The sequence below is a fragment of the Lissotriton helveticus genome, chromosome 8 (genome assembly GCF_964261635.1).
Source record: "Lissotriton helveticus chromosome 8, aLisHel1.1, whole genome shotgun sequence".
Classification (NCBI taxonomy): domain Eukaryota; kingdom Metazoa; phylum Chordata; class Amphibia; order Caudata; family Salamandridae; genus Lissotriton; species Lissotriton helveticus.
In genome coordinates this window covers 50,348,958-50,372,551 of record NC_136069.1, presented here as the reverse complement: position 1 = coordinate 50,372,551, position 23,594 = coordinate 50,348,958, and the positions used below count along the sequence as shown (strand labels likewise).

The following is a 23,594-nucleotide window of genomic DNA, read 5'->3' as shown; positions in this document are numbered from 1 at the left end:
ATGACCTGGATATTTACCCTTATATGTTAGAGATATGTTTTAAGGAGTCCTGTATCATTCAGCAGTTAACTTGTGCAATGGGTAAATAGCGTTTTTGGGATCCGGGTTAGGTAACGTTTTTTTAACTCTGAATGGACTAGCACTATATTACCCAGACGTATATGGCCTGAGTAGGTAAGCAATGTCATCTGACTACTGACATCTGTGTTCAAGGGGAAGTTGAAGGTAATGCAGACAAGAGTTTACTTTACAAAAAAGCATGAAATGGGAAACATTCATAGTCTAACCTGAAGGCAAGAAATGTGGAAGCAAGTTTAGAAGGAGGACAGAAAGCAAAGTCTATGTTAAATTGCTTGTGTTGTATATCAGTTCGAAGAAATTTGATGAATAGAGAAAAAAGTACTGCAGCAGATTTCAAGACCTATTTTGTTGAAAGCAAGGAACCGCTCAACTGTGCCGAAAACCGGGATTGAAACAGGGACCTTTAGATCTTCAGTCTAACGCTCTCCCAACTGAGATATTTCGGCCTGCTGCTAGCTGTGGTCTTCATACTTTGATTTGAACCATTCAACAAACTAGATGCATGACCTGGATATTTACCCTTATATGTTAGAGATATGTTTTAAGGAGTCCTGTATCATTCAGCAGTTAACTTGTGCAATGGGTAAATAGCATTTTTGGGATCCGGGTTAGGTAGCGTTTTTTTAACTCTGAATGGACTAGCACTATATTACCCAGACGTATGTGGCCTGAGTAGGTAAGCAACGTCATCTGACTACTGACATCTGTGTTCAAGGGGAAGTTGAAGGTAATGCAGACAAGAGTTTACATTACAAAAAAGCATGAAATGGGAAACATTCATAGTCTAACCTGAAGGCAAGAAATGTGGAAGCAAGTTTAGAAGGAGGACAGAAAGCAAAGTCTATGTTAAATTGCTTGTGTTGTATATCAGTTGGAAAAAATTTGATGAATAGATAAAAAAGTACTACAGCTGATTCCAAGACCTTTTTTGTTAGAAGCAAGGAACCTCTCAACTGTGCCGAAACCCGGGATTGAACCAGGGACCTTTAGATCTTCAGTCTAACGCTCTCCCAACTGAGCTATTTCGGCCTGCTGCTAGCTGTGGTCTTCATACTTTGATTTGAACCATTCAACAAACTAGATGCATGACCTGGATATTTACCCTTATATGTTAGAGATATGTTTTAAGGAGTCCTGTATCATTCAGCAGTTAACTTGTGCAATGAGTAAACAGCATTTTTGGGATCCGGGTTAGGTAGCGTTTTTTTAACTCTGTATGGACTAGTACTATATTACCCAGACGTATGTGGCCTGAGTAGGTAAGCAAAGTCATCTGACTACTGACATCTGTGTTCAAGGGGAAGTTGAAGGTAATGCAGACAGGAGTTTACATTACAAAAAAGCATGAAATGGGAAACATTCATAGTCTAACCTGAAGGCAAGAAATGTGGAAGCAAGTTTAGAAGGAGGACAGAAAGCAAAGTCTATGTTAAATTGCTTGTGTTTTATTTCAGTTGAAAGAAATTTGATGAATAGAGAAAAAAGTACTACAGCTGATTCCAAGATCTATTTTGTTAGAAGCAAGGAACCTCTCAACTGTGCCGAAACCCGGGATTGAACCAGGGACCTTTAGATCTTCAGTCTAACGCTCTCCCAACTGAGCTATTTCGGCCTGCTGCTAGCTGAGGTCTTCATACTTTGAATTGAACCATTCAACAAACTAGATGCATGACCTGGATATTTACCCTTATATGTTAGAGATATGTTTTAAGGAGTCCTGTATCAGTCAGCAGTTAACTTGTGCAATGGGTAAATAGCGTTTTTGGGATCCGGGTTAGGTAGCGTTTTTTTAACTCTGAATGGACTAGCACTATATTACCCAGACGTATGTGGCCTGAGTAGGTAAGCAATGTCATCTGACTACTGACATCTGTGTTCAAGGGGAAGTTGAAGGTAATGCAGACAAGAGTTTACTTTACAAAAAAGCATGAAATGGGAAACATTCATAGTCTAACCTGAAGGCAAGAAATGTGGAAGCAAGTTTAAAGGAGGACAGAAAGTAAAGTCTATGTTAAATTGCTTGTGTTGTATATCAGTTGGAAAAAAATGTTATGAATAGAGAAAAAAGTACTACAGCTGATTCCAAGACCTATTTTGTTAGAAGCATGGAACTTCTCAACTGTGCAGAAACCCGGGATTGCAGCAGGGACCTTTAGATCTTCAGTCTAACGCTCTCCCAACTGAGCTAGTTCGGCCTGCTGCTAGCTGAGGTCTTCATACTTTGATTTGAACCATTCAACAAACTAGATGCATGACCTGGATATTTACCCTTATATGTTAGAGATATGTTTTAAGGAGTCCTGTATCATTCAGCAGTTAACTTGTGCAATGGGTAAATAGCGTTTTTGGGATCCGGGTTAGGTAGCGTTTTTTTAACTCTGAATGGACTAGCACTATATTACCCAGACGTATTTGGCCTGAGTAGGTAAGCAATGTCATCTGACTACTGACATCTGTGTTCAAGGGGAAGTTGAAGGTAAGGCAGACAAGAGGTTACTTTACAAAAAAGCATGAAATGGGAAACATTCATAGTCTAACCTGAAGGCAAGAAATGTGGAAGCAAGTTTAGAATGAGGACAGAAAGCAAAGTCTATGTTAAATTACTTGTGTTGTATATCAGTTGGAAAAAATTTGATGAATAGAGAAAAAAGTACTGCAGCAGATTCCAAGACCTCTTTTGTCAGAAGCAAGGAACCTCTCAACTGTGCCGAAACCCGGGATTGAACCAGGGACTTTCAGATCTTCAGTCTAACGCTCTCCCAACTGAGCTATTTCGGCCTGCTGCTATCTGTGGTCTTCATACTTTGATTTGAACCATTCAACAAACTAGATGCATGACCTGGATATTTACCCTTATATGTTAGAGATGTGTTTTAAGGAGTCCTGTATCATTCAGCAGTTAACTTGTGCAATGGGTAAATAGCGTTTTTGGGATCCGGGTTAGGTAACGTTTTTTTAACTCTGAATGGACTAGCACTATATTACCCAGACGTATGTGGCCTGAGAAGGTAAGCAATGTCATCTGACTACTGACATCTGTGTTCAAGGGGAAGTTGAAGGTAATGCAGACAAGAGTTTACATTACAAAAAAGCATGAAATGGGAAACATTCATAGTCTAACCTGAAGGCAAGAAATGTGGAAGCAAGGTTAGAAGGAGGACACAAAGCAAAGTCTATGTTAAATTGCTTGTGTTGTATATCAGTTAGAAAAAATTTGATGAATCGTGAAAAAAGTACTACAGCTGATTCCAAGACCTATTTTTTTAGAAGCAAGGAACCTCTCAACTGTGCCGAAACCCGGGATTGAACCAGGGACATTTAGATCTTCAGTATAACGCTCTCCCAACTGAGCTATTTCGGCATGCTGCTAGCTGTGGTCTTCATACTTTGATTTGAACCATTCAACAAACTAGATGCATGACCTGGATATTTACACTTATATGTTAGAGATATGTTTTAAGGAGTCCTGTATCATTCAGCAGTTAACTTGTGCAATGGGTAAATAGCGTTTTTGGGTTCCGGGTTAGGTAACGTTTTTTTAACTCTGAATGGACTAGCACTATATTACCCAGACGTATGTGGCCTGAGAAGGTAAGCAATGTCATCTGACTACTGACATCTGTGTTCAAGGGGAAGTTGAAGGTAATGCAGACAAGAGTTTACATTACAAAAAAGCATGAAATGGGAAACATTCATAGTCTAACCTGAAGGCAAGAAATGTGGAAGCAAGGTTAGAAGGAGGACACAAAGCAAAGTCTATGTTAAATTGCTTGTGTTGTATATCAGTTAGAAAAAATTTGATGAATGGTGAAAAAAGTACTACAGCTGATTCCAAGACCTATTTTGTTAGAAGCAAGGAACCTCTCAACTGTGCCAAAACCCGGGATTGAACCAGGGACCTTTAGATCCTCAGTCTAACGCTCTCCCAACTGAGCTATTCCGGCCTGCTGCTAGCTGTGGTCTTCATACTTTGATTTGAACCATTCAACAAACTAGATGCATGACCTGGATGTTTACCCTTATATGTTAGAGATATGTTTTAAGGAGTCCTGTATCATTCAGCAGTTAACTTGTGCAATGGGTAAATAGAGTTTTGGGATCCGGGTTAGGTAGCGTTTTTTTAACTCTGAATGGACTAGCACTATATTACCCAGACGTATGTGGCCTGAGTAGGTAAGCAACGTCATCTGACTACTGACATCTGTGTTCAAGGGGAAGTTGAAGGTAAGGCAGACAAGAGTTTACATTACAAAAAAGCATGAAATGGGAAACATTCATAGTCTAACCTGAAGGCAAGAAATGTGGAAGCAAGTTTAGAAGGAGGACACAAAGCAAAGTCTATGTTAAATTGCTTGTGTTGTATATCAGTTGGAAAGAATTTGATGAATAGAGAAAAAAGTACTACAGCTGATTCCAAGACCTATTTTGTTAGAAGCAAGGAACCTCTCAACTGTGCCGAAACCCGGGATTGAACCAGAGACCTTTAGCTCTTCAGTCTAACGCTCTCCCAACTGAGCTATTTCGGCCTGCCGCTAGCTGAGGTCTTCATACTTTGATTTGAACCATTCAACAAACTAGATGCATGACCTGGATATTTACCCTTATATGTTAGAGATATGTTTTAAGGAGTCCTGTATCATTCAGCAGTTAACTTGTGCAATGGGTAAATAGCGTTTTTGGGATCCGGGTTAGGTAACGTTTTTTTAACTCTGAATGGACTAGCACTATATTACCCAGACGTATGTGGCCTGAGTAGGTAAGCAACGTCATCTGACTACTGACATCTGTGTTCAAGGGGAAGTTGAAGGTAATGCAGACAAGAGTTTACATTACAAAAAAGCATGAAATGGGAAACATTCATAGTCTAACCTGAAGGCAAGAAATGTGGAAGCAAGTTTAGAAGGAGGACAGAAAGCAAAGTCTATGTTAAATTGCTTGTGTTGTATATCAGTTGGAAAAAATTTGATGAATAGATAAAAAAGTACTACAGCTGATTCCAAGACCTTTTTTGTTAGAAGCAAGGAACCTCTCATCTGTGCCGAAACCCGGGATTGAACCAGGGACCTTTTGATCTTCAGTCTAACGCTCTCCCAACTGAGCTATTTCGGCCTGCTGCTAGCTGTGGTCTTCATACTTTGATTTGAACCATTCAACAAACTAGATGCATGACCTGGATATTTACCTTTATATGTTAGAGATATGTTTTAAGGAGTCCTGTATCATTCAGCAGTTAACTTGTGCAATGAGTAAACAGCATTTTTGGGATCCGGGTTAGGTAGCGTTTTTTTAACTCTGAATGGACTAGTACTATATTACCCAGACGTATGTGGCCTGAGTAGGTAAGCAAAGTCATCTGACTACTGACATCTGTGTTCAAGGGGAAGTTGAAGGTAATGCAGACAAGAGTTTACATTACAAAAAAGCATGAAATGGGAAACATTCATAGTCTAACCTGAAGGCAAGAAATGTGGAAGCAAGTTTAGAAGGAGGACAGAAAGCAAAGTCTATGTTAAATTGCTTGTGTTTTATTTCAGTTGAAAGAATTTTGATGAATAGAGAAAAAAGTACTACAGCTGATTCCAAGATCTATTTTGTTAGAAGCAAGGAACCTCTCAACTGTGCCGAAACCCGGGATTGAACCAGGGACCTTTAGATCTTCAGTCTAACGCTCTCCCAACTGAGCTATTTCGGCCTGCTGCTAGCTGAGGTCTTCATACTTTGAATTGAACCATTCAACAAACTAGATGCATGACCTGGATATTTACCCTTATATGTTAGAGATATGTTTTAAGGAGTCCTGTATCAGTCAGCAGTTAACTTGTGCAATGGGTAAATAGCGTTTTTGGGATCCGGGTTAGGTAGCGTTTTTTTAACTCTGAATGGACTAGCACTATATTACCCAGACGTATGTGGCCTGAGTAGGTAAGCAATGTCATCTGACTACTGACATCTGTGTTCAAGGGGAAGTTGAAGGTAATGCAGACAAGAGTTTACTTTACAAAAAAGCATGAAATGGGAAACATTCATAGTCTAACCTGAAGGCAAGAAATGTGGAAGCAAGTTTAAAGGAGGACAGAAAGTAAAGTCTATGTTAAATTGCTTGTGTTGTATATCAGTTGGAAAAAAATATTATGAATAGAGAAAAAAGTACTACAGCTGATTCCAAGACCTATTTTGTTAGAAGCATGGAACTTCTCAACTGTGCAGAAACCCGGGATTGCAGCAGGGACCTTTAGATCTTCAGTCTAACGCTCTCCCAACTGAGCTAGTTCGGCCTGCTGCTAGCTGAGGTCTTCATACTTTGATTTGAACCATTCAACAAACTAGATGCATGACCTGGATATTTACCCTTATATGTTAGAGATATGTTTTAAGGAGTCCTGTATCATTCAGCAGTTAACTTGTGAAATGGGTAAATAGCGTTTTTGGGATCCGGGTTAGGTAGCGTTTTTTTAACTCTGAATGGACTAGCACTATATTACCCAGACGTATTTGGCCTGAGTAGGTAAGCAATGTCATCTGACTACTGACATCTGTGTTCAAGGGGAAGTTGAAGGTAAGGCAGACAAGAGTTTACTTTACAAAAAAGCATGAAATGGGAAACATTCATAGTCTAACCTGAAGGCAAGAAATGTGGAAGCAAGTTTAGAAGGAGGACTGAAAGCAAAGTCTATGTTAAATTGCTTGTGTTGTATATCAGTTCGAAAAAATTTGATGAATAGAGAAAAAAGTACTGCAGCAGATTTCAAGACCTATTTTGTTGAAAGCAAGGAACCTCTCAACTGTGCCGAAAACCGGGATTGAAACAGGGACCTTTAGATCTTCAGTCTAACGCTCTCCCAACTGAGATATTTCGGCCTGCTGCTAGCTGTGGTCTTCATACTTTGATTTGAACCATTCAACAAACTTTGATGCATGACCTGGATATTTACCCTTATATGTTAGAGATATGTTTTAAGGAGTCCTGTATCATTCAGCAGTTAACTTGTGCAATGGGTAAATAGCATTTTTGGGATCCGGGTTAGGTAGCGTTTTTTTAACTCTGAATGGACTAGCACTATATTACCCAGACGTATGTGGCCTGAGTAGGTAAGCAACGTCATCTGACTACTGACATCTGTGTTCAAGGGGAAGTTGAAGGTAATGCAGACAAGAGTTTACATTACAAAAAAGCATGAAATGGGAAACATTCATAGTCTAACCTGAAGGCAAGAAATGTGGAAGCAAGTTTAGAAGGAGGACAGAAAGCAAAGTCTATGTTAAATTGCTTGTGTTGTATATCAGTTGGAAAGAATTTGATGAATAGAGAAAAAAGTACTACAGCTGATTCCAAGACCTATTTTGTTAGACGCAAGGAACCTCTCAACTGTGCCGAAACCCGGGATTGAACCAGGGACCTTTAGATCTTCAGTCTAACGCTCTCCCAACTGAGCTATTCTGGCCTGCTGCTAGCTGTGGTCTTCATACTTTGATTTGAACCATTCAACAAACTAGATGCATGACCTGGATATTTACCCTTATATGTTAGAGATATGTTTTAAGGAGTCCTGTATCATTCAGCAGTTAACTTGTGCAATGGGTAAATAGCGTTTTTGGGATCCGGGTTAGGTAGCGTTTTTTTAACTCTGAATGGACTAGCACTATATTACCCAGACGTATTTGGCCTGAGTAGGTAAGCAATGTCATCTGACTACTGACATCTGTGTTCAAGGGGAAGTTGAAGGTAAGGCAGACAAGAGGTTACTTTACAAAAAAGCATGAAATGGGAAACATTCATAGTCTAACCTGAAGGCAAGAAATGTGGAAGCAAGTTTAGAATGAGGACAGAAAGCAAAGTCTATGTTAAATTACTTGTGTTGTATATCAGTTGGAAAAAATTTGATGAATAGAGAAAAAAGTACTGCAGCAGATTCCAAGACCTATTTTGTCAGAAGCAAGGAACCTCTCAACTGTGCCGAAAACCGGGATTGAACCAGGGACCTTTAGATCTTCAGTCTAACGCTCTCCCAACTGAGCTATTTCGGCCTGCTGCTAGCAGTGGTCTTCATACTTTGATTTGAACCATTCAACAAACTAGATGCATGACCTGGATATTTACCCTTATATGTTAGAGATATGTTTTAAGGAGTCCTGTATCATTCAGCAGTTAACTTGTGCAATGGGTAAATAGCGTTTTTGGGATCCGGGTTAGGTAACGTTTTTTTAACTCTGAATGGACTAGCACTATATTACCCAGACGTATGTGGCCTGAGTAGGTAAGCAACGTCATCTGACTACTGACATCTGTGTTCAAGGGGAAGTTGAAGGTAATGCAGACAAGAGTTTACATTACAAAAAAGCATGAAATGGGAAACATTCATAGTCTAACCTGAAGGCAAGAAATGTGGAAGCAAGTTTAGAAGGAGGACACAAAGTAAAGTCTATGTTAAATTGCTTGGTTGTATATCAGTTGGAAAGAATTTGATGAATAGAGAAAAAAGTACTACAGCTGATTCCAAGACCTATTTTGTTAGAAGCAAGGAACCTCTCAACTGTGCCGAAACCCGGGATTGAACCAGGGACCTTTAGATCTTCAGTCTAACGCTCTTCCAACTGAGCTATTTCGGCCTGCCGCTAGCTGAGGTCTTCATACTTTGATTTGAACCATTCAACAAACTAGATGCATGACCTGGATATTTACCCTTATATGTTAGAGATATGTTTTAAGGAGTCCTGTATCATTCAGCAGTTAACTTGTGCAATGAGTAAATAGCATTTTTGGGATCCGGGTTAGGTAGCGTTTTTTTAACTCTGAATGGACTAGTACTATATTACCCAGACGTATGTGGCCTGAGTAGGTAAGCAACGTCATCTGACTACTGACATCTGTGTTCAAGGGGAAGTTGAAGGTAATGCAGACAAGAGTTTACATTACAAAAAAGCATGAAATGGGAAACATTCATAGTCTAACCTGAAGGCAAGAAATGTGGAAGCAAGTTTAGAAGGAGGACAGAAAGCAAAGTCTATGTTAAATTGCTTGTGTTTTATTTCAGTTGAAAGAAATTTGATGAATAGAGAAAAAAGTCCTACAGCTGATTCCAAGACCTATTTTGTTAGAAGCAAGGAACCTCTCAACTGTGCCGAAACCCGGGATTGAACCAGGGACCTTTAGATCTTCAGTCTAATGCTCTCCCAACTGAGCTATTTCGGCCTGATGCTAGCTGAGGTCTTCATACTTTGATTTGAACCATTCAACAAACTAGATGCATGACCTGGATATTTACCCTTATATGTTAGAGATATGTTTTAAGGAGTCCTGTATCAGTCAGCAGTTAACTTGTGCAATGGGTAAATAGCGTTTTTGGGATCCGGGTTAGGTAGCATTTTTTTAACTCTGAATGGACTAGCACTATATTACCCAGACGTATGTGGCCTGAGTAGGTAAGCAATGTCATCTGACTACTGACATCTGTGTTCAAGGGGAAGTTGAAGGTAATGCAGACAAGAGTTTACTTTACAAAAAAGCATGAAATGGGAAACATTCATAGTGTAACCTGAAGGCAAGAAATGTGGAAGCAAGTTTAAAGGAGGACCGAAAGTAAAGTCTATGTTAAATTACTTGTGTTGTATATCAGTTGGAAAAAAATGTTATGAATAGAGAAAAAAGTACTACAGCTGATTCCAAGACCTATTTTGTTAGAAGCATGGAACTTCTCAACTGTGCAGAAACCCGGGATTGAAGAAGGGACCTTTAGATCTTCAGTCTAACTCTCTCCCAACTGAGCTATTTAGGCCTGCTGCTAGCTGAGGTCTTCATACTTTGATTTGAACCATTCAACAAACTAGATGCATGACCTGGATATTTACCCTTATATGTTAGAGATATGTTTTAAGGAGTCCTGTATCATTCAGCAGTTAACTTGTGCAATGGGTAAATAGCATTTTTGGGATCCGGGTTAGGTAGCGTTTTTTTAACTCTGAATGGACTAGCACTATATTACCCAGACGTATGTGGCCTGAGTAGGTAAGCAACGTCATCTGACTACTGACATCTGTGTTCAAGGGGAAGTTGAAGGTAATGCAGACAAGAGTTTACATTACAAAAAAGCATGAAATGGGAAACATTCATAGTCTAACCTGAAGGCAAGAAATGTGGAAGCAAGTTTAGAAGGAGGACAGAAAGCAAAGTCTATGTTAAATTGCTTGTGTTGTATATCAGTTGGAAAGAATTTGATGAATAGAGAAAAAAGTACTACAGCTGATTCCAAGACCTATTTTGTTAGACGCAAGGAACCTCTCAACTGTGCCGAAACCCGGGATTGAACCAGGGACCTTTAGATCTTCAGTCTAACGCTCTCCCAACTGAGCTATTTTGGCCTGCTGCTAGCTGTGGTCTTCATACTTTGATTTGAACCATTCAACAAACTAGATGCATGACCTGGATATTTACCCTTATATGTTAGAGATATGTTTTAAGGAGTCCTGTATCATTCAGCAGTTAACTTGTGCAATGGGTAAATAGCGTTTTTGGGATCCGGGTTAGGTAGCGTTTTTTTAACTCTGAATGGACTAGCACTATATTACCCAGACGTATTTGGCCTGAGTAGGTAAGCAATGTCATCTGACTACTGACATCTGTGTTCAAGGGGAAGTTGAAGGTAAGGCAGACAAGAGGTTACTTTACAAAAAAGCATGAAATGGGAAACATTCATAGTCTAACCTGAAGGCAAGAAATGTGGAAGCAAGTTTAGAATGAGGACAGAAAGCAAAGTCTATGTTAAATTACTTGTGTTGTATATCAGTTGGAAAAAATTTGATGAATAGAGAAAAAAGTACTGCAGCAGATTCCAAGACCTATTTTGTCAGAAGCAAGGAACCTCTCAACTGTGCCGAAAACCGGGATTGAACCAGGGACCTTTAGATCTTCAGTCTAACGCTCTCCCAACTGAGCTATTTCGGCCTGCTGCTAGCAGTGGTCTTCATACTTTGATTTGAACCATTCAACAAACTAGATGCATGACCTGGATATTTACCCTTATATGTTAGAGATATGTTTTAAGGAGTCCTGTATCATTCAGCAGTTAACTTGTGCAATGGGTAAATAGCGTTTTTGGGATCCGGGTTAGGTAACGTTTTTTTAACTCTGAATGGACTAGCACTATATTACCCAGACGTATGTGGCCTGAGTAGGTAAGCAATGTCATCTGACTACTGACATCTGTGTTCAAGGGGAAGTTGAAGGTAATGCAGACAAGAGTTTACTTTACAAAAAAGCATGAAATGGGAAACATTCATAGTCTAACCTGAAGGCAAGAAATGTGGAAGCAAGTTTAGAAGGAGGACAGAAAGCAAAGTCTATGTTAAATTGCTTGTGTTGTATATCAGTTGGAAAAAATTTGATGAATAGAGAAAAAAGTACTGCAGCAGATTTCAAGACCTATTTTGTTGAAAGCAAGGAACCTCTCAACTGTGCCGAAAACCCGGATTGAAACAGGGACCTTTAAGATCTTCAGTCTAACGCTCTCCCAACTGAGCTATTTCGGCCTGCTGCTAGCTGTGGTCTTCATACTTTGATTTGAACCATTCAACAAACTAGATGCATGACCTGGATATTTACCCTTATATGTTAGAGATATGTTTTAAGGAGTCCTGTATCATTCAGCAGTTAACTTGTGCAATGGGTAAATAGCATTTTTGGGATCCGGGTTAGGTAGCGTTTTTTTAACTCTGAATGGACTAGCACTATATTACCCAGACGTATTTGGCCTGAGTAGGTAAGCAATGTCATCTGACTACTGACATCTGTGTTCAAGGGGAAGTTGAAGGTAAGGCAGACAAGAGGTTACTTTACAAAAAAGCATGAAATGGGAAACATTCATAGTCTAACCTGAAGGCAAGAAATGTGGAAGCAAGTTTAGAAGGAGGACAGAAAGCAAAGTCTATGTTAAATTGCTTGTGTTGTATATCAGTTGGAAAGAATTTGATGAATAGAGAAAAAAGTAGTACAGCTGATTCCAAGACCTATTTTGTTAGACGCAAGGAACCTCTCAACTGTGCCGAAACCCAGGATTGAACCAGGGACCTTTAGATCTTCAGTCTAACGCTCTCCCAACTGAGCTAGTTCGGCCTGCTGCTAGCTGAGGTCTTCATACTTTGATTTGAACCATTCAACAAACTAGATGCATGACCTGGATATTTACCCTTATATGTTAGAGATATGTTTTAAGGAGTCCTGTATCATTCAGCAGTTAACTTGTGAAATGGGTAAATAGCGTTTTTGGGATCCGGGTTAGGTAGCGTTTTTTTAACTCTGAATGGACTAGCACTATATTACCCAGACGTATTTGGCCTGAGTAGGTAAGCAATGTCATCTGACTACTGACATCTGTGTTCAAGGGGAAGTTGAAGGTAAGGCAGACAAGAGTTTACTTTACAAAAAAGCATGAAATGGGAAACATTCATAGTCTAACCTGAAGGCAAGAAATGTGGAAGCAAGTTTAGAAGGAGGACAGAAAGCAAAGTCTATGTTAAATTGCTTGTGTTGTATATCAGTTCGAAAAAATTTGATGAATAGAGAAAAAAGTACTGCAGCAGATTTCAAGACCTATTTTGTTGAAAGCAAGGAACCTCTCAACTGTGCCGAAAACCGGGATTGAAACAGGGACCTTTAGATCTTCAGTCTAACGCTCTCCCAACTGAGATATTTCGGCCTGCTGCTAGCTGTGGTCTTCATACTTTGATTTGAACCATTCAACAAACTTTGATGCATGACCTGGATATTTACCCTTATATGTTAGAGATATGTTTTAAGGAGTCCTGTATCATTCAGCAGTTAACTTGTGCAATGGGTAAATAGCATTTTTGGGATCCGGGTTAGGTAGCGTTTTTTTAACTCTGAATGGACTAGCACTATATTACCCAGACGTATGTGGCCTGAGTAGGTAAGCAACGACATCTGACTACTGACATCTGTGTTCAAGGGGAAGTTGAAGGTAATGCAGACAAGAGTTTACATTACAAAAAAGCATGAAATGGGAAACATTCATAGTCTAACCTGAAGGCAAGAAATGTGGAAGCAAGTTTAGAAGGAGGACAGAAAGCAAAGTCTATGTTAAATTGCTTGTGTTGTATATCAGTTGGAAAGAATTTGATGAATAGAGAAAAAAGTAGTACAGCTGATTCCAAGACCTATTTTGTTAGACGCAAGGAACCTCTCAACTGTGCCAAAACCCGGGATTGAACCAGGGACCTTTAGATCTTCAGTCTAACGCTCTCCCAACTGAGCTATTTCGGCCTGCTGCTAGCTGTGGTCTTCATACTTTGATTTGAACCATTCAACAAACTAGATGCATGACCTGGATATTTACCCTTATATGTTAGAGATATGTTTTAAGGAGTCCTGTATCATTCAGCAGTTAACTTGTGCAATGGGTAAATAGCGTTTTTGGGATCCGGGTTAGGTAGCGTTTTTTTAACTCTGAATGGACTAGCACTATATTACCCAGACGTATTTGGCCTGAGTAGGTAAGCAATGTCATCTGACTACTGACATCTGTGTTCAAGGGGAAGTTGAAGGTAAGGCAGACAAGAGGTTACTTTACAAAAAAGCATGAAATGGGAAACATTCATAGTCTAACCTGAAGGCAAGAAATGTGGAAGCAAGTTTAGAATGAGGACAGAAAGCAAAGTCTATGTTAAATTACTTGTGTTGTATATCAGTTGGAAAAAATTTGATGAATAGAGAAAAAAGTACTGCAGCAGATTCCAAGACCTATTTTGTCAGAAGCAAGGAACCTCTCAACTGTGCCGAAAACCGGGATTGAACCAGGGACCTTTAGATCTTCAGTCTAACGCTCTCCCAACTGAGCTATTTCGGCCTGCTGCTAGCAGTGGTCTTCATACTTTGATTTGAACCATTCAACAAACTAGATGCATGACCTGGATATTTACCCTTATATGTTAGAGATATGTTTTAAGGAGTCCTGTATCATTCAGCAGTTAACTTGTGCAATGGGTAAATAGCGTTTTTGGGATCCGGGTTAGGTAACGTTTTTTTAACTCTGAATGGACTAGCACTATATTACCCAGACGTATGTGGCCTGAGTAGGTAAGCAATGTCATCTGACTACTGACATCTGTGTTCAAGGGGAAGTTGAAGGTAATGCAGACAAGAGTTTACTTTACAAAAAAGCATGAAATGGGAAACATTCATAGTCTAACCTGAAGGCAAGAAATGTGGAAGCAAGTTTAGAAGGAGGACAGAAAGCAAAGTCTATGTTAAATTGCTTGTGTTGTATATCAGTTGGAAAAAATTTGATGAATAGAGAAAAAAGTACTGCAGCAGATTTCAAGACCTATTTTGTTGAAAGCAAGGAACCTCTCAACTGTGCCGAAAACCCGGATTGAAACAGGGACCTTTAAGATCTTCAGTCTAACGCTCTCCCAACTGAGCTATTTCGGCCTGCTGCTAGCTGTGGTCTTCATACTTTGATTTGAACCATTCAACAAACTAGATGCATGACCTGGATATTTACCCTTATATGTTAGAGATATGTTTTAAGGAGTCCTGTATCATTCAGCAGTTAACTTGTGCAATGGGTAAATAGCATTTTTGGGATCCGGGTTAGGTAGCGTTTTTTTAACTCTGAATGGACTAGCACTATATTACCCAGACGTATTTGGCCTGAGTAGGTAAGCAATGTCATCTGACTACTGACATCTGTGTTCAAGGGGAAGTTGAAGGTAAGGCAGACAAGAGGTTACTTTACAAAAAAGCATGAAATGGGAAACATTCATAGTCTAACCTGAAGGCAAGAAATGTGGAAGCAAGTTTAGAAGGAGGACAGAAAGCAAAGTCTATGTTAAATTGCTTGTGTTGTATATCAGTTGGAAAGAATTTGATGAATAGAGAAAAAAGTAGTACAGCTGATTCCAAGACCTATTTTGTTAGACGCAAGGAACCTCTCAACTGTGCCGAAACCCAGGATTGAACCAGGGACCTTTAGATCTTCAGTCTAACGCTCTCCCAACTGAGCTAGTTCGGCCTGCTGCTAGCTGAGGTCTTCATACTTTGATTTGAACCATTCAACAAACTAGATGCATGACCTGGATATTTACCCTTATATGTTAGAGATATGTTTTAAGGAGTCCTGTATCATTCAGCAGTTAACTTGTGAAATGGGTAAATAGCGTTTTTGGGATCCGGGTTAGGTAGCGTTTTTTTAACTCTGAATGGACTAGCACTATATTACCCAGACGTATTTGGCCTGAGTAGGTAAGCAATGTCATCTGACTACTGACATCTGTGTTCAAGGGGAAGTTGAAGGTAAGGCAGACAAGAGTTTACTTTACAAAAAAGCATGAAATGGGAAACATTCATAGTCTAACCTGAAGGCAAGAAATGTGGAAGCAAGTTTAGAAGGAGGACAGAAAGCAAAGTCTATGTTAAATTGCTTGTGTTGTATATCAGTTCGAAAAAATTTGATGAATAGAGAAAAAAGTACTGCAGCAGATTTCAAGACCTATTTTGTTGAAAGCAAGGAACCTCTCAACTGTGCCGAAAACCGGGATTGAAACAGGGACCTTTAGATCTTCAGTCTAACGCTCTCCCAACTGAGATATTTCGGCCTGCTGCTAGCTGTGGTCTTCATACTTTGATTTGAACCATTCAACAAACTTTGATGCATGACCTGGATATTTACCCTTATATGTTAGAGATATGTTTTAAGGAGTCCTGTATCATTCAGCAGTTAACTTGTGCAATGGGTAAATAGCATTTTTGGGATCCGGGTTAGGTAGCGTTTTTTTAACTCTGAATGGACTAGCACTATATTACCCAGACGTATGTGGCCTGAGTAGGTAAGCAACGACATCTGACTACTGACATCTGTGTTCAAGGGGAAGTTGAAGGTAATGCAGACAAGAGTTTACATTACAAAAAAGCATGAAATGGGAAACATTCATAGTCTAACCTGAAAGCAAGAAATGTGGAAGCAAGTTTAGAAGGAGGACAGAAAGCAAAGTCTATGTTAAATTGCTTGTGTTGTATATCAGTTGGAAAGAATTTGATGAATAGAGAAAAAAGTAGTACAGCTGATTCCAAGACCTATTTTGTTAGACGCAAGGAACCTCTCAACTGTGCCGAAACCCGGGATTGAACCAGGGACCTTTAGATCTTCAGTCTAACGCTCTCCCAACTGAGCTATTTCGGCCTGCTGCTAGCTGTGGTCTTCATACTTTGATTTGAACCATTCAACAAACTAGATGCATGACCTGGATATTTACCCTTATATGTTAGAGATATGTTTTAAGGAGTCCTGTATCATTCAGCAGTTAACTTGTGCAATGGGTAAATAGCGTTTTTGGGATCCTAGTTAGGTAGCGTTTTTTTAACTCTGAATGGACTAGCACTATATTACCCAGACGTATTTGGCCTGAGTAGGTAAGCAATGTCATCTGACTACTGACATCTGTGTTCAAGGGGAAGTTGAAGGTAAGGCAGACAAGAGGTTACTTTACAAAAAAGCATGAAATGGGAAACATTCATAGTCTAACCTGAAGGCAAGAAATGTGGAAGCAAGTTTAGAATGAGGACAGAAAGCAAAGTCTATGTTAAATTGCTTGTGTTGTATATCAGTTGGAAAAAATTTGATGAATAGAGAAAAAAGTACTGCAGCAGATTTCAAGACCTATTTTGTTGAAAGCAAGGAACCTCTCAACTGTGCCGAAAACCGGGATTGAAACAGGGACCTTTAGATCTTCAGTCTAACGCTCTCCCAACTGAGCTATTTCGGCCTGCTGCTAGCTCTGGTCTTCATACTTTGATTTGAACCATTCACCAAACTAGATGCATGACCTGGATATTTACCCTTATATGTTAGAGATATGTTTTAAGGAGTCCTGTATCATTCAGCAGTTAACTTGTGCAATGGGTAAATAGCGTTTTTGGGATCCGGGTTAGGTAGCGTTTTTTTAACTCTGAATGGACTAGCACTATATTACCCAGACGTATTTGGCCTGAGTAGGTAAGCAATGTCATCTGACTACTGACATCTGTGTTCAAGGGGAAGTTGAAGGTAAGGCAGACAAGAGGTTACTTTACAAAAAAGCATGAAATGGGAAACATTCATAGTCTAACCTGAAGGCAAGAAATGTGGAAGCAAGTTTAGAAGGAGGACACAAAGCAAAGTCTATGTTAAATTGCTTGTGTTGTATATCAGTTGGAAAGAATTTGATGAATAGAGAAAAAAGTACTACAGCTGATTCCAAGACCTATTTTGTTAGAAGCAAGGAACCTCTCAACTGTGCCGAAACCCGGGATTGAACCAGAGACCTTTAGCTCTTCAGTCTAACGCTCTCCCAACTGAGCTATTTCGGCCTGCCGCTAGCTGAGGTCTTCATACTTTGATTTGAACCATTCAACAAACTAGATGCATGACCTGGATATTTACCCTTATATGTTAGAGATATGTTTTAAGGAGTCCTGTATCATTCAGCAGTTAACTTGTGCAATGGGTAAATAGCGTTTTTGGGATCCGGGTTAGGTAACGTTTTTTTAACTCTGAATGGACTAGCACTATATTACCCAGACGTATATGGCCTGAGTAGGTAAGCAATGTCATCTGACTACTGACATCTGTGTTCAAGGGGAAGTTGAAGGTAATGCAGACAAGAGTTTACTTTACAAAAAAGCATGAAATGGGAAACATTCATAGTCTAACCTGAAGGCAAGAAATGTGGAAGCAAGTTTAGAAGGAGGACAGAAAGCAATGTCTATGTTAAATTGCTTGTGTTGTATATCAGTTCGAAGAAATTTGATGAATAGAGAAAAAAGTACTGCAGCAGATTTCAAGACCTATTTTGTTGAAAGCAAGGAACCGCTCAACTGTGCCGAAAACCGGGATTGAAACAGGGACCTTTAGATCTTCAGTCTAACGCTCTCCCAACTGAGATATTTCGGCCTGCTGCTAGCTGTGGTCTTCATACTTTGATTTGAACCATTCAACAAACTAGATGCATGACCTGGATATTTACCCTTATATGTTAGAGATATGTTTTAAGGAGTCCTGTATCATTCAGCAGTTAACTTGTGCAATGGGTAAATAGCATTTTTGGGATCCGGGTTAGGTAGCGTTTTTTTAACTCTGAATGGACTAGCACTATATTACCCAGACGTATGTGGCCTGAGTAGGTAAGCAACGTCATCTGACTACTGACATCTGTGTTCAAGGGGAAGTTGAAGGTAATGCAGACAAGAGTTTACATTACAAAAAAGCATGAAATGGGAAACATTCATAGTCTAACCTGAAGGCAAGAAATGTGGAAGCAAGTTTAGAAGGAGGACAGAAAGCAAAGTCTATGTTAAATTGCTTGTGTTGTATATCAGTTGGAAAAAATTTGATGAATAGATAAAAAAGTACTACAGCTGATTCCAAGACCTTTTTTGTTAGAAGCAAGGAACCTCTCAACTGTGCCGAAACCCGGGATTGAACCAGGGACCTTTAGATCTTCAGTCTAACGCTCTCCCAACTGAGCTATTTCGGCCTGCTGCTAGCTGTGGTCTTCATACTTTGATTTGAACCATTCAACAAACTAGATGCATGACCTGGATATTTACCCTTATATGTTAGAGATATGTTTTAAGGAGTCCTGTATCATTCAGCAGTTAACTTGTGCAATGAGTAAACAGCATTTTTGGGATCCGGGTTAGGTAGCGTTTTTTTAACTCTGTATGGACTAGTACTATATTACCCAGACGTATGTGGCCTGAGTAGGTAAGCAAAGTCATCTGACTACTGACATCTGTGTTCAAGGGGAAGTTGAAGGTAATGCAGACAGGAGTTTACATTACAAAAAAGCATGAAATGGGAAACATTCATAGTCTAACCTGAAGGCAAGAAATGTGGAAGCAAGTTTAGAAGGAGGACAGAAAGCAAAGTCTATGTTAAATTGCTTGTGTTTTATTTCAGTTGAAAGAAATTTGATGAATAGAGAAAAAAGTACTACAGCTGATTCCAAGATCTATTTTGTTAGAAGCAAGGAACCTCTCAACTGTGCCGAAACCCGGGATTGAACCAGGGACCTTTAGATCTTCAGTCTAACGCTCTCCCAACTGAGCTATTTCGGCCTGCTGCTAGCTGAGGTCTTCATACTTTGAATTGAACCATTCAACAAACTAGATGCATGACCTGGATATTTACCCTTATATGTTAGAGATATGTTTTAAGGAGTCCTGTATCAGTCAGCAGTTAACTTGTGCAATGGGTAAATAGCGTTTTTGGGATCCGGGTTAGGTAGCGTTTTTTTAACTCTGAATGGACTAGCACTATATTACCCAGACGTATGTGGCCTGAGTAGGTAAGCAATGTCATCTGACTACTGACATCTGTGTTCAAGGGGAAGTTGAAGGTAATGCAGACAAGAGTTTACTTTACAAAAAAGCATGAAATGGGAAACATTCATAGTCTAACCTGAAGGCAAGAAATGTGGAAGCAAGTTTAAAGGAGGACAGAAAGTAAAGTCTATGTTAAATTGCTTGTGTTGTATATCAGTTGGAAAAAAATGTTATGAATAGAGAAAAAAGTACTACAGCTGATTCCAAGACCTATTTTGTTAGAAGCATGGAACTTCTCAACTGTGCAGAAACCCGGGATTGCAGCAGGGACCTTTAGATCTTCAGTCTAACGCTCTCCCAACTGAGCTAGTTCGGCCTGCTGCTAGCTGAGGTCTTCATACTTTGATTTGAACCATTCAACAAACTAGATGCATGACCTGGATATTTACCCTTATATGTTAGAGATATGTTTTAAGGAGTCCTGTATCATTCAGCAGTTAACTTGTGCAATGGGTAAATAGCGTTTTTGGGATCCGGGTTAGGTAGCGTTTTTTTAACTCTGAATGGACTAGCACTATATTACCCAGACGTATTTGGCCTGAGTAGGTAAGCAATGTCATCTGACTACTGACATCTGTGTTCAAGGGGAAGTTGAAGGTAAGGCAGACAAGAGGTTACTTTACAAAAAAGCATGAAATGGGAAACATTCATAGTCTAACCTGAAGGCAAGAAATGTGGAAGCAAGTTTAGAATGAGGACAGAAAGCAAAGTCTATGTTAAATTACTTGTGTTGTATATCAGTTGGAAAAAATTTGATGAATAGAGAAAAAAGTACTGCAGCAGATTCCAAGACCTCTTTTGTCAGAAGCAAGGAACCTCTCAACTGTGCCGAAACCCGGGATTGAACCAGGGACTTTCAGATCTTCAGTCTAACGCTCTCCCAACTGAGCTATTTCGGCCTGCTGCTATCTGTGGTCTTCATACTTTGATTTGAACCATTCAACAAACTAGATGCATGACCTGGATATTTACCCTTATATGTTAGAGATGTGTTTTAAGGAGTCCTGTATCATTCAGCAGTTAACTTGTGCAATGGGTAAATAGCGTTTTTGGGATCCGGGTTAGGTAACGTTTTTTTAACTCTGAATGGACTAGCACTATATTACCCAGACGTATGTGGCCTGAGAAGGTAAGCAATGTCATCTGACTACTGACATCTGTGTTCAAGGGGAAGTTGAAGGTAATGCAGACAAGAGTTTACATTACAAAAAAGCATGAAATGGGAAACATTCATAGTCTAACCTGAAGGCAAGAAATGTGGAAGCAAGGTTAGAAGGAGGACACAAAGCAAAGTCTATGTTAAATTGCTTGTGTTGTATATCAGTTAGAAAAAATTTGATGAATCGTGAAAAAAGTACTACAGCTGATTCCAAGACCTATTTTGTTAGAAGCAAGGAACCTCTCAACTGTGCCGAAACCCGGGATTGAACCAGGGACATTTAGATCTTCAGTATAACGCTCTCCCAACTGAGCTATTTCGGCATGCTGCTAGCTGTGGTCTTCATACTTTGATTTGAACCATTCAACAAACTAGATGCATGACCTGGATATTTACACTTATATGTTAGAGATATGTTTTAAGGAGTCCTGTATCATTCAGCAGTTAACTTGTGCAATGGGTAAATAGCGTTTTTGGGTTCCGGGTTAGGTAACGTTTTTTTAACTCTGAATGGACTAGCACTATATTACCCAGACGTATGTGGCCTGAGAAGGTAAGCAATGTCATCTGACTACTGACATCTGTGTTCAAGGGGAAGTTGAAGGTAATGCAGACAAGAGTTTACATTACAAAAAAGCATGAAATGGGAAACATTCATAGTCTAACCTGAAGGCAAGAAATGTGGAAGCAAGGTTAGAAGGAGGACACAAAGCAAAGTCTATGTTAAATTGCTTGTGTTGTATATCAGTTAGAAAAAATTTGATGAATGGTGAAAAAAGTACTACAGCTGATTCCAAGACCTATTTTGTTAGAAGCAAGGAACCTCTCAACTGTGCCAAAACCCGGGATTGAACCAGGGACCTTTAGATCCTCAGTCTAACGCTCTCCCAACTGAGCTATTCCGGCCTGCTGCTAGCTGTGGTCTTCATACTTTGATTTGAACCATTCAACAAACTAGATGCATGACCTGGATGTTTACCCTTATATGTTAGAGATATGTTTTAAGGAGTCCTGTATCATTCAGCAGTTAACTTGTGCAATGGGTAAATAGAGTTTTGGGATCCGGGTTAGGTAGCGTTTTTTTAACTCTGAATGGACTAGCACTATATTACCCAGACGTATGTGGCCTGAGTAGGTAAGCAACGTCATCTGACTACTGACATCTGTGTTCAAGGGGAAGTTGAAGGTAAGGCAGACAAGAGTTTACATTACAAAAAAGCATGAAATGGGAAACATTCATAGTCTAACCTGAAGGCAAGAAATGTGGAAGCAAGTTTAGAAGGAGGACACAAAGCAAAGTCTATGTTAAATTGCTTGTGTTGTATATCAGTTGGAAAAAATTTGATGAATAGAGAAAAAAGTACTGCAGCAGATTTCAAGACCTATTTTGTTGAAAGCAAGGAACCTCTCAACTGTGCCGAAAACCCGGATTGAAACAGGGACCTTTAAGATCTTCAGTCTAACGCTCTCCCAACTGAGCTATTTCGGCCTGCTGCTAGCTGTGGTCTTCATACTTTGATTTGAACCATTCAACAAACTAGATGCATGACCTGGATATTTACCCTTATATGTTAGAGATATGTTTTAAGGAGTCCTGTATCATTCAGCAGTTAACTTGTGCAATGGGTAAATAGCATTTTTGGGATCCGGGTTAGGTAGCGTTTTTTTAACTCTGAATGGACTAGCACTATATTACCCAGACGTATTTGGCCTGAGTAGGTAAGCAATGTCATCTGACTACTGACATCTGTGTTCAAGGGGAAGTTGAAGGTAAGGCAGACAAGAGGTTACTTTACAAAAAAGCATGAAATGGGAAACATTCATAGTCTAACCTGAAGGCAAGAAATGTGGAAGCAAGTTTAGAAGGAGGACAGAAAGCAAAGTCTATGTTAAATTGCTTGTGTTGTATATCAGTTGGAAAGAATTTGATGAATAGAGAAAAAAGTAGTACAGCTGATTCCAAGACCTATTTTGTTAGACGCAAGGAACCTCTCAACTGTGCCGAAACCCAGGATTGAACCAGGGACCTTTAGATCTTCAGTCTAACGCTCTCCCAACTGAGCTAGTTCGGCCTGCTGCTAGCTGAGGTCTTCATACTTTGATTTGAACCATTCAACAAACTAGATGCATGACCTGGATATTTACCCTTATATGTTAGAGATATGTTTTAAGGAGTCCTGTATCATTCAGCAGTTAACTTGTGAAATGGGTAAATAGCGTTTTTGGGATCCGGGTTAGGTAGCGTTTTTTTAACTCTGAATGGACTAGCACTATATTACCCAGACGTATTTGGCCTGAGTAGGTAAGCAATGTCATCTGACTACTGACATCTGTGTTCAAGGGGAAGTTGAAGGTAAGGCAGACAAGAGTTTACTTTACAAAAAAGCATGAAATGGGAAACATTCATAGTCTAACCTGAAGGCAAGAAATGTGGAAGCAAGTTTAGAAGGAGGACAGAAAGCAAAGTCTATGTTAAATTGCTTGTGTTGTATATCAGTTCGAAAAAATTTGATGAATAGAGAAAAAAGTACTGCAGCAGATTTCAAGACCTATTTTGTTGAAAGCAAGGAACCTCTCAACTGTGCCGAAAACCGGGATTGAAACAGGGACCTTTAGATCTTCAGTCTAACGCTCTCCCAACTGAGATATTTCGGCCAGCTGCTAGCTGTGGTCTTCATACTTTGATTTGAACCATTCAACAAACTTTGATGCATGACCTGGATATTTACCCTTATATGTTAGAGATATGTTTTAAGGAGTCCTGTATCATTCAGCAGTTAACTTGTGCAATGGGTAAATAGCATTTTTGGGATCCGGGTTAGGTAGCGTTTTTTTAACTCTGAATGGACTAGCACTATATTACCCAGACGTATGTGGCCTGAGTAGGTAAGCAACGACATCTGACTACTGACATCTGTGTTCAAGGGGAAGTTGAAGGTAATGCAGACAAGAGTTTACATTACAAAAAAGCATGAAATGGGA

General features: G+C 39.6%; 14 non-coding genes across 14 annotated transcripts; all 14 read right to left on the bottom strand.

Annotated features, from left to right (window-relative positions):
* Positions 1–1,037: 1,037 nt before the first annotated feature.
* TRNAF-GAA (transfer RNA phenylalanine (anticodon GAA)) lies at positions 1,038–1,110 on the bottom strand. Its single transcript has one exon. It is a non-coding gene; the product is annotated as a tRNA-Phe (tRNA).
* Positions 1,111–1,620: 510 nt separating this feature from the next.
* TRNAF-GAA (transfer RNA phenylalanine (anticodon GAA)) lies at positions 1,621–1,693 on the bottom strand. Its single transcript has one exon. It is a non-coding gene; the product is annotated as a tRNA-Phe (tRNA).
* Positions 1,694–3,952: 2,259 nt separating this feature from the next.
* TRNAL-GAG (transfer RNA leucine (anticodon GAG)) lies at positions 3,953–4,025 on the bottom strand. The gene has a single exon. It is a non-coding gene; the product is annotated as a tRNA-Leu (tRNA).
* Positions 4,026–5,117: 1,092 nt separating this feature from the next.
* On the bottom strand, positions 5,118–5,190 carry TRNAF-GAA (transfer RNA phenylalanine (anticodon GAA)). Its single transcript has one exon. It is a non-coding gene; the product is annotated as a tRNA-Phe (tRNA).
* Positions 5,191–5,700: 510 nt separating this feature from the next.
* Positions 5,701–5,773, bottom strand: TRNAF-GAA (transfer RNA phenylalanine (anticodon GAA)). The gene has a single exon. It is a non-coding gene; the product is annotated as a tRNA-Phe (tRNA).
* Positions 5,774–7,450: 1,677 nt separating this feature from the next.
* On the bottom strand, positions 7,451–7,523 carry TRNAF-GAA (transfer RNA phenylalanine (anticodon GAA)). Its single transcript has one exon. It is a non-coding gene; the product is annotated as a tRNA-Phe (tRNA).
* Positions 7,524–8,615: 1,092 nt separating this feature from the next.
* On the bottom strand, positions 8,616–8,688 carry TRNAF-GAA (transfer RNA phenylalanine (anticodon GAA)). The gene has a single exon. It is a non-coding gene; the product is annotated as a tRNA-Phe (tRNA).
* A 510-nt stretch (positions 8,689–9,198) lies between these two features.
* TRNAF-GAA (transfer RNA phenylalanine (anticodon GAA)) lies at positions 9,199–9,271 on the bottom strand. Its single transcript has one exon. It is a non-coding gene; the product is annotated as a tRNA-Phe (tRNA).
* A 1,093-nt stretch (positions 9,272–10,364) lies between these two features.
* On the bottom strand, positions 10,365–10,437 carry TRNAF-GAA (transfer RNA phenylalanine (anticodon GAA)). The gene has a single exon. It is a non-coding gene; the product is annotated as a tRNA-Phe (tRNA).
* A 2,844-nt stretch (positions 10,438–13,281) lies between these two features.
* Positions 13,282–13,354, bottom strand: TRNAF-GAA (transfer RNA phenylalanine (anticodon GAA)). The gene has a single exon. It is a non-coding gene; the product is annotated as a tRNA-Phe (tRNA).
* A 2,844-nt stretch (positions 13,355–16,198) lies between these two features.
* Positions 16,199–16,271, bottom strand: TRNAF-GAA (transfer RNA phenylalanine (anticodon GAA)). The gene has a single exon. It is a non-coding gene; the product is annotated as a tRNA-Phe (tRNA).
* Positions 16,272–18,530: 2,259 nt separating this feature from the next.
* TRNAF-GAA (transfer RNA phenylalanine (anticodon GAA)) lies at positions 18,531–18,603 on the bottom strand. Its single transcript has one exon. It is a non-coding gene; the product is annotated as a tRNA-Phe (tRNA).
* A 510-nt stretch (positions 18,604–19,113) lies between these two features.
* TRNAF-GAA (transfer RNA phenylalanine (anticodon GAA)) lies at positions 19,114–19,186 on the bottom strand. The gene has a single exon. It is a non-coding gene; the product is annotated as a tRNA-Phe (tRNA).
* A 2,259-nt stretch (positions 19,187–21,445) lies between these two features.
* On the bottom strand, positions 21,446–21,518 carry TRNAL-GAG (transfer RNA leucine (anticodon GAG)). The gene has a single exon. It is a non-coding gene; the product is annotated as a tRNA-Leu (tRNA).
* Between the last annotated feature and the right edge of the window lie 2,076 nt (positions 21,519–23,594).